A 12,505-nucleotide genomic window follows, 5' to 3' on the forward strand; every position below is an offset into this window, starting at 1 on the left:
GTCTGTATCCCTCTATCTACCTACCCTTCCATCCATCTTATCAATATTTTTTCATGCAAATCAATAAAGACAAAAGAATCAATAGAAAAAATAGTCAGGAGGCTTAAAGACATTTTATGAAAGAGACTATCCAAATGCTCAATAAATATGTAAAAACAAAAATGTTCCACATCATCAGTAATTATTAGAATGGCGAAAACCACATTTGCACTAGGAAGGATATGATGCAGTGAGAACTCTACAAATTTCTGGTGGAAATGTAAACTAGTAAAACAACTTTGGAAAATAGCTTGGCACAATCTAATGTTGAATATATGCCTACCCTGTGATCCAGCAATTCTACTTCCAGGTATATAAAAACAAATTGCTCACACATACCCCAAGGTTCATGTATATGAATGTTCCCAGCATTATTCATAATAACTAAGAACTAGAACAATTCAAACATTCATCAACAGTGGAGTAGGTAATAAATTGATGTTGTCATACATGGAATACTACACAGTAATAAAAATGTACAGCTTCAGCTATATTCAATTGCATGCATGAATCTCACAAACTGAGCAAAAAAAAAAGCTGGAATAAGAAGAAAATATGCATTGTTTCATGTATGTAAAGTTTTCAAAAAGAACAAATCTACAATGAAAACACAAAAATAACAATTGTTGGCAAGGATCTGGAGAAATTAGAACACTTGTGCACTGCTAATGATAATGTAAAATAGTACAGCTGCTATGGAAAACAATATGGTAGTTCCTCAAAAAATTAGGCATATAATCCAGCAATTTTGTTTCTAGGTATATATCCCAAACGACTGAGAGCAAGGACTGAAACAGCTATTTGTACATCCATGTTCATGGCAATATTCTTCATAATAGACCAAAGGTAGAAGCAACCCAAGTTGTACAAGTTGTACATTGATAGATAACTAGATAAACAAATATGGTACATACATACAATGCAATATTGTTTGGCCTTTAAAAGGAAGGAAACCCTGGCAGGTGCTACAACATGGATGTACCTTGAAGATATCATGCTGAAAAAAATATGCCCAGTCACAGAAGGATTAATATTGTATGATTCCACTTACATGGGGTACCTAGAGTGGTCAAATTCACAGTGACGGAAAATAGCATGGTGGTTGCTAGGGGCTGGGAGAAGAGAGGAATGGGAGTTATTGATAACAGGTACAGTTTCAGTTTGAAAAGATGAAAAATTCTGAAGATGGATGGTGGTAGTGATTATACAACAATGTGAATATACTTAATGCCGCTGAACTATACAGTTTAAAATGGTTAAATGGTACATTTTATGTATATGTTACCATAATGTTAGAAGTAAAGACAGTAGTAATCTTATAGGAGAAAGAAGAGGATGGTGTTCAGAAAGAGCACGGTGAGGGTGGGGAACTTCAAGGGTGCTGGCAATATTCTATTCCTGGGCATAGGTGATCAGTGGTGTTTACATGAATGTTTGCCTTATGATACTTTATAAATCTTCACATTTAAGTTTTGTGTCACTACAGTTTGATATACTTCACAATAAAATCTTTAAAAATAACATATGTGTTACATACATATTCCTAGAAAGAAAAATATCCATGTCACATGTCATTACAACTTGTATTTTGCAAGCAGTCTGTATTGAAAAGGATGTGGGCTTGTGGCTTTGGAGTCAACTGTCAGCCTTGGACTTGAATCTCAACTTGGCTATGTGTAAAGTGTGTGACACTGAAAATTCTTTCTTTGAAACTATTTTCTCATCTTTATAATTGAGAATATGACAAATGTTTTATAGAATAATTTTCAGGATTAAAAGTTTATGGATAAATATACAGCATATTATCAGATGAATAACAAAAGCTCTAAACATATTAGGTTCTATTTTCTTCCCTTTAGAAAATAAATTTCTTCAGATTTTTTTAATCTGCTATTGTAGCAGGACAAGCCACAGACAAAACCCCTCAGACACCAAGTTAAAGAAGGAAGGGCTTTATTTAGCTGGGAGCTTCGGCAAGATTCATGTCTCCAAAAACCGAGCTCTCCGAGTGAGCAATTCCTGTCCCTCTTAAGGGCTTACACCTCTAAGCGGGTCCACATGAGAGGGTTGTGATCACTGAGCAAGCAGGGGGTACGTGACTGGGGGCTGCATGCACTGGTAATTAGAACGGAACAGAACAGAGCAGGGATTTTCACAATGTTTTTCCATACAATGTCTGTAATCTATAGATAACATAACTGATAGGTCAGGGGTCGATCTTTAGATACCAGGCCCAGGGTGTGGCGCCGGGCTGTATGCCTGTGGCTTTCATTTCTGCCTTTTAGTTTTTACTTCTTCTTTCTTTGGAGGCAGAAATTGGGCATAAGACAATATGAGGGGTGGTCTCCTCCCTTACTATCATTCAGTAGTCAAGAATATTCTTGAGTGGAAACCAGCTACAAAGTACTGCCCCAAATTAAGTCATTTGAGGGAAATTATAGTTTATTTTCTTACGTTAATTGATCAAATTAGAAAACAAGCAGAATGGATTTATAACTTTGTTGTGGGGTATAAAATTATATTAAATACTACATATTAAAAGCACAGAATTTTAAAATAATGATTTTCCAGATCGACTGCAAGAACAAACCAGCAATCCCGAGAGGACTCACAGACCCTCCAAAGGAAGCAGACTGCTCCTGCAGGACCCAGGAGACATCCCCAAAACTGTGAGTGCCCTAACTGCAGAAGTAGGAAAAGAAGACCATCCCCTCCCAAACACACACCGCCACTGGAGAAACTGAAGGTCTGCTTGTGGGAGAAGTTTCCGACTTTACCTGGAGCTGAGTCTATTTGGAGAGCCGAGCGAAATACCGGGGTAGAGGAAGCAGCAGAAAGGCCCTGGGAGCTTGTTGGGTCCCCTAGCAGGCCATTCCTGCCTGGCACCACAGGGATCCAACGGGAGAGAAGCAGGGGTTAAAATTATACAGGGAGAAGCAAATCTCTAGCTGAACTTTATAACAGTTTGAACAGGGTAAGAAGTCTCCTGGCCAGAACTTGGGGGAGGGCACAAATCTAGCGTGCATACTCCACAGGTGGGGGAAGAACCAAGCCCTTTTTTTTTCCACAACTGGGAGGCAGATAGCCCGGGGCAGGTTTTCAAGCCTGTATGACTCTCTGCCTGGAAGAGGTCTGGGGGCTGTTGTCGGGGTCATGACGGGAGTGAGACTGGCCCTTCAGTTTATTTGGGAGCTGGGTGAGGCCTGTGATTGCCAGCTTTCCCCCACTTCCCTGACAACCTGCATGACTTGGCAGAGGCAGCCATAATCTTCCTAGGTATACAACTCCAGTGACCTGGGAATCTCACTTTCATTCCCACAGCAGCCTCGGCAAGACCCACCTAAGAAGAGTCTGAGCTCAGACACGCCTGGCCCTGCCCCCACATGATGGTCCTTCCCTACCCACCCTAGTAGCAGAAAAGGGCATATAATCAGGAGTTCTAGGGCTCCGCCCACTGCTGGTTCCTCCCCATAATACCACAGCTGATGCTCTCTGGAAAGTGCCACCTCCTGGCAGGATGCCGACCAACACAAAAATAGAACATTAAATTACCAAAGCTAAAAACCCTCACGGAGTTCATTGCACCCCCCTGCCACTTCCACCAGAACAGGCACTGGTATTCACAGCTGGGAGACCCATAGACAGTTCACATCACAGGACTCTGTGCGGTCAACCCCCAGTACAGCTGCGTGCTGGGAAGACTCGCTGGGTGGCTAGACTCAGAAGAGAGAAAACAATCACTGCAGTTTGGTTCACAGGAAGCCACATCCATAGGAAAAGGGAAAGAGTACTACATCAAGGGAATACCCTGTGGGACCAAAGAAACTGAACAACATCCTTCAGCCCTAGACCATCCCTCTAACAGAGCCTATCCAAATGAGAAAACCAACTCTGGTAATATGACAAAACAAGGCTGTTCCAACAACTCCCAAAAATCACACTAGTTCACCAGCAATGGATCCAAACCAAGAAGAAATCCTTGATTCACCTGAAAAAGAGTTCAGGAGATTAGTTATTAAGCTAATCAGGGAGGGACCAAAGAAAGGCAAAGCCCAGTGCAAGGAAATTCAAAATATGATACAAGAAATAAAGTGAGAAATATTCAAGAAAATTGATAGCTTAAAGCCAAAACAATCAAAAAGTCAGGAAAGTTTGGACACATGTTTAGAAGTGCAAAATGCTCTGGAAAGTCTCAGCAATAGAATTAAATAAGTAGAAGAAAGAAATTCTGAGCTCAAAGACAAGGTCTTCAAATTAACCCAATCGAACAAAGACAAAGAAAAAAGAATAAGAAAATATGAACAAAGCCCCCAATAAATCTGGGATTATGTTAAATGACCAAACCTAAGAATAATCAGTGTTCCTGAGGAAGAAGAGAATTCTAAAAGTTTGGAAAACGTATTTGGGGAAATAATCAAGGAAAACTTCCCTGGCCTTGTGAGAAACCTAGACATCCAAATACAAGAAGCACAAAGAACACCCTGGAAATTCATCACCAATAGATCTTCGCCTAGGTACACTGTCATCAGGTTATCCAAAGTTAAGAAGAAGGAAAGAATCTTAAGAGCTATGATACGGAAGCACTAGGTAACCTTTAGAGGAAAAACCTATCCGATTAATAGCAGATTTCTCAGCAGAAACCCTGCAAGCTAGAAGGGACTGGGGCCCTATCTTCAGCCTTCTCAAACAAAACAATTATCAGCCAAGAATCTTGTATCCAGCAAAACTAAGCATCATATAGGAAGGAAAGGAGACTCACCTAGCACATAAGGACTCACATAAACTTAGAGTAAATGGGTGAAAAAAGGCATTTCATGCAAATGGACACCAAAAGTGACCAGGGGTAGCTATTCTTATATCAAGCAAAACAAACTTTAAAGCAGCAGGAGTTAAAGCACTTTTTCAGAGAAACAAATGCTGACAGAATTTGCCATTACCAAGCCACCACTACAAGAACTATTAAAAGGAGCTCTAAATCTTGAAACAAATCCTGGAAACTCATCAGAACCTCTTTAAAGCTTAAACAAAAATACAAGTTAAAAAGCAAAAACAAAATCCAAAGTACACAGGCAACATAGAGCATGAGGAATGCAACAGTACTTCACATTTCAACACTAACATTGAATGTAAATAACGTAAATGCTCCATTTAAAAGACACAGAACCGCAGAATGGATAAGAACTCACCAACCATCTGCTGTCTTTAGGAGACTCACCTAGCACATAAGGACTCACATAAACTTAAAGTAAATGGGTGGAAAAAGGCATTTCAGACAAATGGACACCAAAAGCAAGCAGGGGTAGCTATTCTTATATCAAACAAAACAAACTTTAAAGCAGCAGCAGTTAAAAGAGACAAAAAGGGACATTATGAAATGGTAAAAGGCCTTGTCCAACAGGAAAATATCACAATCCTAAACATATATGCACCTAACACCATAGCTCCCAAATTTATAAAACAATTACTAATGGACCTAAGAAATGACATAGACAGCAACACAAAAACAGTGAGGGGCTTCAATACTCCACTGACAGCACTAGACAGGTCATCAAGATGGAAAGTCAACAAAGAAACAATACCTTGGAACACATGGACTTAACAGATATATACAGAACATTTCATCCAGCAACCACAGAATACACATTCTATTCAACAGTACATGGGACTTTCTCCAAGATAGACCATATGATAAGCCATAAAACGAGCCTCAATAAATTTAAGAAAATTGAAATCATATCAAGCACTCTCTTAAACCACAGTGGAATAAAACTGGGAATCAACTCCAAAAGGAAACTTCAAAACCATGCAAATACATGGAAATTAAATAACCTGCTCCTGGATGAGCACTGGGTCAAAAACAAAATCAAGATGGAAATTTTAAAATTCTTCGAACTTAATGACAATAATGACACAACCTATCAAAACCTCTAGGCTACAGCAAAGGCAGTGCTAAGAGGAAAGTTCATGGCCCTAAATGCCTACATCAAAAAGACTGAAAGAGCACAAACTGACACTCTAAGGTCACACCTCAAGGAACTAGAGAAACAAGAACAAACCAAACCCAAACCCAGCAGAAAAAAGGAAATAACCAAGATCAGAGCAGAACTAAATGAAACTGGAACGAAGAAATACAGAAGATAATGAAACAAGAATCTGGTTCTTTGAAAAGATAAATAAAGTAGATAGACCACTGGCAAGATTAACCAAGAAAAGAAGAGAGAAAATCCAAATAACCTCACTAAGAAACGAAACAGGAGATATTACAACTGACACCACTGAAATACAAAAGATCATTCAAGGCTACTATGAACACCTTTATGCACATAAACTAAGAAACTTAGAAGAGATGGATAAATTCCTGGAAAAATACAACCCTACTAGCTTACATCAGGAAGAATTAGATACTCTGAACAGACCGATAACAAGCAGCGAGATTGAAATCGTAATCTAAAAATTATCAACAAAAAAAAGTCTAGGACCAGACAGATTCACAGCAGAATTCTATCAGATATTCAAAGAAGAATTGGTACCAATCCTTTTGACACTACTCCACAAGATAGGGGAAGAAGGAACCCTCCCTAATTCATTCTATGAAGCCAGCATCACCCTAATACCAAAACCAGGAAAGGACATAACCAAAAAAGAAATCCTTGATGAACTGATACCCTTGATGAACATGGATGCTAAAATCTTTAACAAAATATTAGCTAACTGAATCCAACAACATATCAAAAAGATAATCCACCATGATCAAGTGGGTTTCATACCAGGGATGCAGGCATGGTTTCACATACACAAGTCAATAAATGTGACACAACATAAACAGAATTAAAAACAATAATCATATGATCATCTTAATAGATGCAGAAACAGCATTCAACAAAATCCAGCATCTTTTATGATTAAAACTCTCAGCAAAATCAGCATACAAGGGACATACCTTAATGTAATAAAAAGCCATCTATGACAAACCCACGGCCAACATAATACTGAATGGGGAAAAGTAGAAAGCATTCCCTCTGAGAACTGGAACAAGACAAGGATGTCTACTCTTTTTTTTTTTTTTTTTGAGATGGAGTCTCACTCTTGTTGCCCATGCTGGAGTGCAGTGGCATGATCCTGGCTCACTGCAACCTCCACCTCCCTGATTCAAGTGATTCTCCTGCCTCAGCCTCCTGAAGGATGCCCACTCTTACCACTCCTCTTCAACGTAGTACTGGAAGTCCTAGCCAGAGCAATCCAGACAAGAGAAAGAAATAAAGGGCATCCAAATTGGTAAAGAGGAGGTCAAACAGTCACATCAGTTTGCTGATGATAGGATTGTTTACCTTGAAAACCCTAAGGACTCCTCCAGAAAGCTCCTTGAGCTGATAAAAGAGTTCAGCAGTTTCTGGATACAAGATTAATGTACACAAATCAGTAGCTCTTCTATACACCAACAGTGACCAAGTGGAGAATCAGATCAAGAACACAACCCCTTTTACAATAGCTGAAAAAACAACAACAACAACAACAACAACAAAAACACCACTTAGGAATACACCTAACCAGGGAGTTGAAAGACCTCTACAAGGAAGACTACAAAACACTGCTGAAAGAAATAATAGACGACATGAACAAATGGAAACACATCCCATGCTCTTAGATGAGTAGAATCAATTTTGTGAAAGTGACTATACTGCCAAAAGAAATCTACAAATTCAATGCAATCTGCATCAAAATACCACCATCATTCTTCACAGAATTAGAACAAACAATTCTAAAATTCATATGGAACCCTAAAAGAGCCTGCATAGCCAAAGCAAGACTAACCAAAAAGAACTAATCTGGAGGCATAATACTACCTGATTACTAGAAGGCCATAGTCATCAAAACAGTGTGGTACTGGTACAAAAATAGGCACATAGACCAACGGAACAGAATAAATAACCCAGAAATAAAGCCAACTGCTTTTCGACAAAGCAAACAAAAATATAAAGTGGGGAAAGGACACCCTTTTCAATAAATGGTGCTGGGATAATTGGCTAGCCACATGTAGGAGAATGAAACTGGATTCTCATCTCTCACCTTATACAAAAATCAACTCAAGATGGATTAAGCACATAAACCTAAGATCTGAGACTATAAAAATTCTAGAAGATAACATTGGAAAAAACCCTTCTGGACATTGGCTTAGGCAAGGATTTCATGATCAAGAACCCAAAAGCAAATGCAATAAAAACAAAGATAAATAGCTGGGACTTAACTAAACTAAAGAGCTTTTGCATGGCAAAAGAAACAGCAAACAGACAACCCACAGAGTGGGAGGAAATCTTCACAATATATACATCTGACAAAGGACTCATATCTAGAATCTACAAAGAACTCAAACAAATCAGCAAGAACAAAACAAACAATCCCATCAAAAAGCGGGCTAAGGACATAAACAGACAATCCTCAAAAGATCTACAAATGGCCGACAAACATGTGAGAAAATGCTCAACATCACTAATGATCAGGGAAATACAAATCAAAACCACAATGCGATTCCACCTCACTCCTGCAAGAATGACTATAATCAAAAAATCAAAACACAGTAGATGCTGGCATGGATGCAGTGAACAGGGAACACTTCTACACTGCTGGTGGGAATGTAAACTAGTACAGCTGCTATGGAAAACATTGTGGAGATTCCTTAAAGAAACATTTGATCCAGCAATCCCACTACTGTATATCTACCCAGAGGGAAAAAAATCATTATTCGAAAAAGACACTTGCACACACATGTTTATAGCAGTACAATTCACAATTGCAAAATCATGGAACCAACCCAAATGCCCAGCAATCAACGAGTGGATAAAGAAACTGTAGTATACATATATACATACAATGAAATACTATGCAGCCATAAAAAGGAATGAATTAACAGCATTTGCAGTGACCTGGATGAGATTGGAGACTATTATTCTAAGTGAAGTAACTCAGGAATAGAAAACCAAACATGGTATGTTCTCCCTGATATGTGGGAGCTAAGCTATGAGGATGCAAAGGCATAAGAATGATGCAATGGACTTTGGGGACTTGGGGGGAAGAGTGAGGGGGGGTGAGGGATACAAGACTACAAATATGGTGCAGTGCATACTGCTCAGGTGATGCGTGCACCAAAATCTCACAAATCACCACTAAAGAACTTACTCATGTAACCAAATACACCTGTACCCCAACAACTTATGGAAAAATAAAAATAAAATAAAATAAATAAAAATCTTACAGGAAACATTGTCAAAAAAATAAAAGTGCAAAAGGACAATAAAGCCAGGAAACAACAATTAGCTACTTTTTAAAAAAAACTATTTATTAGAATAATGAAAGCAAAAATTTACCTTTTAACAACTACTTCTACTTAACATTTTTAAAGATTCTCTTTGTATCCAAAAGACAATATGAAGTCTTCAATTTTCTACATACCATTTACAGAGGTTTTACTGGGTATCATACAAATGCTTCCAGTTTTATCCAAATCTACTGTTAAATTACCCATGTAATTATCCCAGTAGAATTCCTGATACCTTTTTACTATTAATTTCATTAACACTTTACTGGAAAGAGTCTAGATGTATTTAAACGTAGGTCTCAGAGTTTTTATTATGACAATTAAAGGGAACATTTCCATATTATTTTGGGGGGTATATAATTACTAAGTTAAAGCATAACTGAAAATTATTTACCACTAACAATATAGATAAAAAATAAATGGCCATTAGATTCACTTCAAGGCATATTTTTTGATGATTTCAATGACAACATCTTTTTATACATATTTCCATCAAAATGAAGCTGATAATTCAGTTATATATTCTACCTGAAATGAGGCCATGAAATGATAGCTCTTTCTAGTCTTTGACCACAGGAGAATAGTTGCTAAAAGTTATGCACTGATGTACAGCAAAATGGTTGGGGGCGGGGACACCGATGAGGACACGATAATCAAATGTTTTGAGATTAATATGAGCATAGAATATCATATGTAAATGCAGAATTCCAAATATATATCTTTTAACCTTTATCATTATATTATTATTTACTTTCTAATCTATTACATAGTATTTTTACCGTTCTCCATCAAATATAGTCAGTTAAGTAAGAATTGCAGATGCAATATAATTTTTAGTAGTTCAGCAAATTCTCAGTGTACAATGTTCATTCCTCCCATTCCCTTTCTATTAAATTCCTGTATTGCTACTGATCTTTCAACTGTTTTCAAATCAACACAAGTAGTTATTGAGGGCTTTCTCTATGCAAGTACACACCTAGAGTAAATTGACTTGATACTTTCCTACCAAGAATCCCCAGGAGAACATTGGCTATATACAACATTGTAGAAATATCAAAGTTTGCTCAATTTTATTTAGCTACCATTAAGTGGGCCACAGATAAACTTCCTATTAATTTCTTGTTGTAACCTCCCATCCTCTCTCCAACATTTCCTTAAAGTAGTGTTTCAATATGAATTTAAGGTTAATGTGGATTAGTAATCAGAATATTTTATGAAATTTATTATATATAATTTAATAGTATTTTGGCAAAACAGAGATTGACAAGGAATGTGAATTAAGGTATGACTACTTCCTTAAGGGTATAAATTGTCATTTCTATCTCCTTTTTGATGTTCCAGAGTCTATTTAGTCTAAATATTTATTTGTATTTTTTCCAAGGGACAGAGAAATAACTTGAAAAAAAATAAAACATGACATATTTTATTTAGCTTACGCTGTAATCAGAATAGCCTATGAAGGAAAACATTTAATTCAGGTAATAAACTTCATAAGGGACATTGTCAAGTCCTGCTATTTTGAAGAACGTTTCTGTCTCTTTCAATCTTAAAATATGAAAAAATAAATTGAGGCCATGGAAGAATTTTAGAGCTTCATAATCAAACTGTCTTATAGTGTAAAAAATCTCGACAAAAAGAGTCAAACTCTGTAAAATATTTGAAGAGATTTATTCTGAGCCAAATATAAGTGACTATGGCCCATGACACAGCCCTTAGGAGGTCCTGGGAACATGTGCCCAAGGTGGTTGGGGTGCAGCTTGTTTTTATATATTTTAGGGAGGCATGAGACATCAATCGAATACATGTGAGAAATACATTGGTTTGGTCCAGAAAGGTGGGACAATTCGAAGTGGGGCATGGAGGCAGGCTTTCACGCTATAGGTAAATTTAAACATTTTCTGGTTGACAATTGGTTGAGTTTGTCTAAAGACCTGGGATTAATAGAAAGGAAATGTTCACATTAAGATAAAAAATTGTGGGGACCAAGGTTCTTTTGATGTCTCATAGTGGCTGACCTTAGAGACAATGGATGACAAATGTTTCCTATTCAGACCTTTAAGAGGTGCTAGGCTCTCAGTTAATCTCTTCAGGATTGGGAGGGCCTGGAAGAAAAAGAACTAGCTATGTTAATAGAGATTCTTTACAGATGCAAATTTTCCCCCACAAAGGACAGCTTTGCAGGACCTTTTCAAAATACAGCAAACATGTTTGGGGGTAAAATATTTTTATTTTCTTCTTTGTCATGTAATGTTAAGCTGAGTGAGATTGGAAAGTAAATCACGATATATAGGGCTAAATAAAACCCATCTGATGAAAATTTATGGTTTGTAGGCCATGATTCCCCAGATCCGTTAGATAGGAATTTGGGCAAAATAAAAAAATCAGAGCTTAGTCCTCAAAAATATGATTTGTAAGTTTTTTTATGAAAAGATTATGCCTTACAATTTTTTGTACACTCTGTCTTTTCCTATACTAGGGTCATATATGTAGACTTACTAAATAGATGATTTGGTACAATATCATTGACCTTGTATTTAAGGTTCACTTAGTTGCATTAAAGAGATCAAATCTCACCTCAGACAATTTTATTAGGGTGTTTTAATACTATTGTCAAGTTGGTGTTCGTTGTATTTGATATTGCTTATTTAGAGAAATATGGTTTGGGTATGTTTGTTACAACTGAATTTTCATTATAATGGTATTTGCTAGGATGAGATTTAAATAGCAGGTGAAAACTAGTAAGAGAAAAGAATTGTCCAACTCACTTTAACTCAGTGCTTCTCAAACCTTAATATGCACATGAATCACTTGAGTATCTGGTTGGGAAGCAGATTTTCATTCAGTAGGTCTTGGGTGGGGCCCAAGATTCAGCCTTTCCAATGGAAGAAGCTCTGAGGGGCAAGGTCATAGAAAACCCACATAATTTATCATTGCACCATGCTTAATTCTATTTCCTCTGCTTGATGAGCACCAATGTACTTATTCAATGTTTTAAAAATTAATAAGATGAACCTTCAGTTAGAAAACAATATATAAATCATTTGGTCTTAGGTATTAGCTTCCAGTTGTGCAAAAAGCAAAACTACAAGTTACTGCAGGAGTTACACATATATTTTACTATTTCACTGAAATCATCCTTAAAACATGAACTAC

General features: G+C 37.2%; 1 protein-coding gene and 1 long non-coding RNA gene across 2 annotated transcripts in view; one reads left to right on the forward strand and one right to left on the reverse strand.

The window, feature by feature from the left end:
* The window catches only part of LOC134731745 (uncharacterized), a 283,310-nt gene that overhangs the window by 234,574 nt on the left and 36,231 nt on the right, over positions 1 to 12,505 (forward strand). The gene's annotated exons all lie outside the window — the stretch shown is intronic.
* The window catches only part of KIAA0825 (KIAA0825 ortholog), a 474,586-nt gene that overhangs the window by 195,586 nt on the left and 266,495 nt on the right, over positions 1 to 12,505 (reverse strand). The gene's annotated exons all lie outside the window — the stretch shown is intronic.

The sequence above is a fragment of the Symphalangus syndactylus genome, chromosome 11 (assembly GCF_028878055.3).
Source record: "Symphalangus syndactylus isolate Jambi chromosome 11, NHGRI_mSymSyn1-v2.1_pri, whole genome shotgun sequence".
NCBI classification, from domain to species: Eukaryota; Metazoa; Chordata; class Mammalia; order Primates; family Hylobatidae; genus Symphalangus; species Symphalangus syndactylus.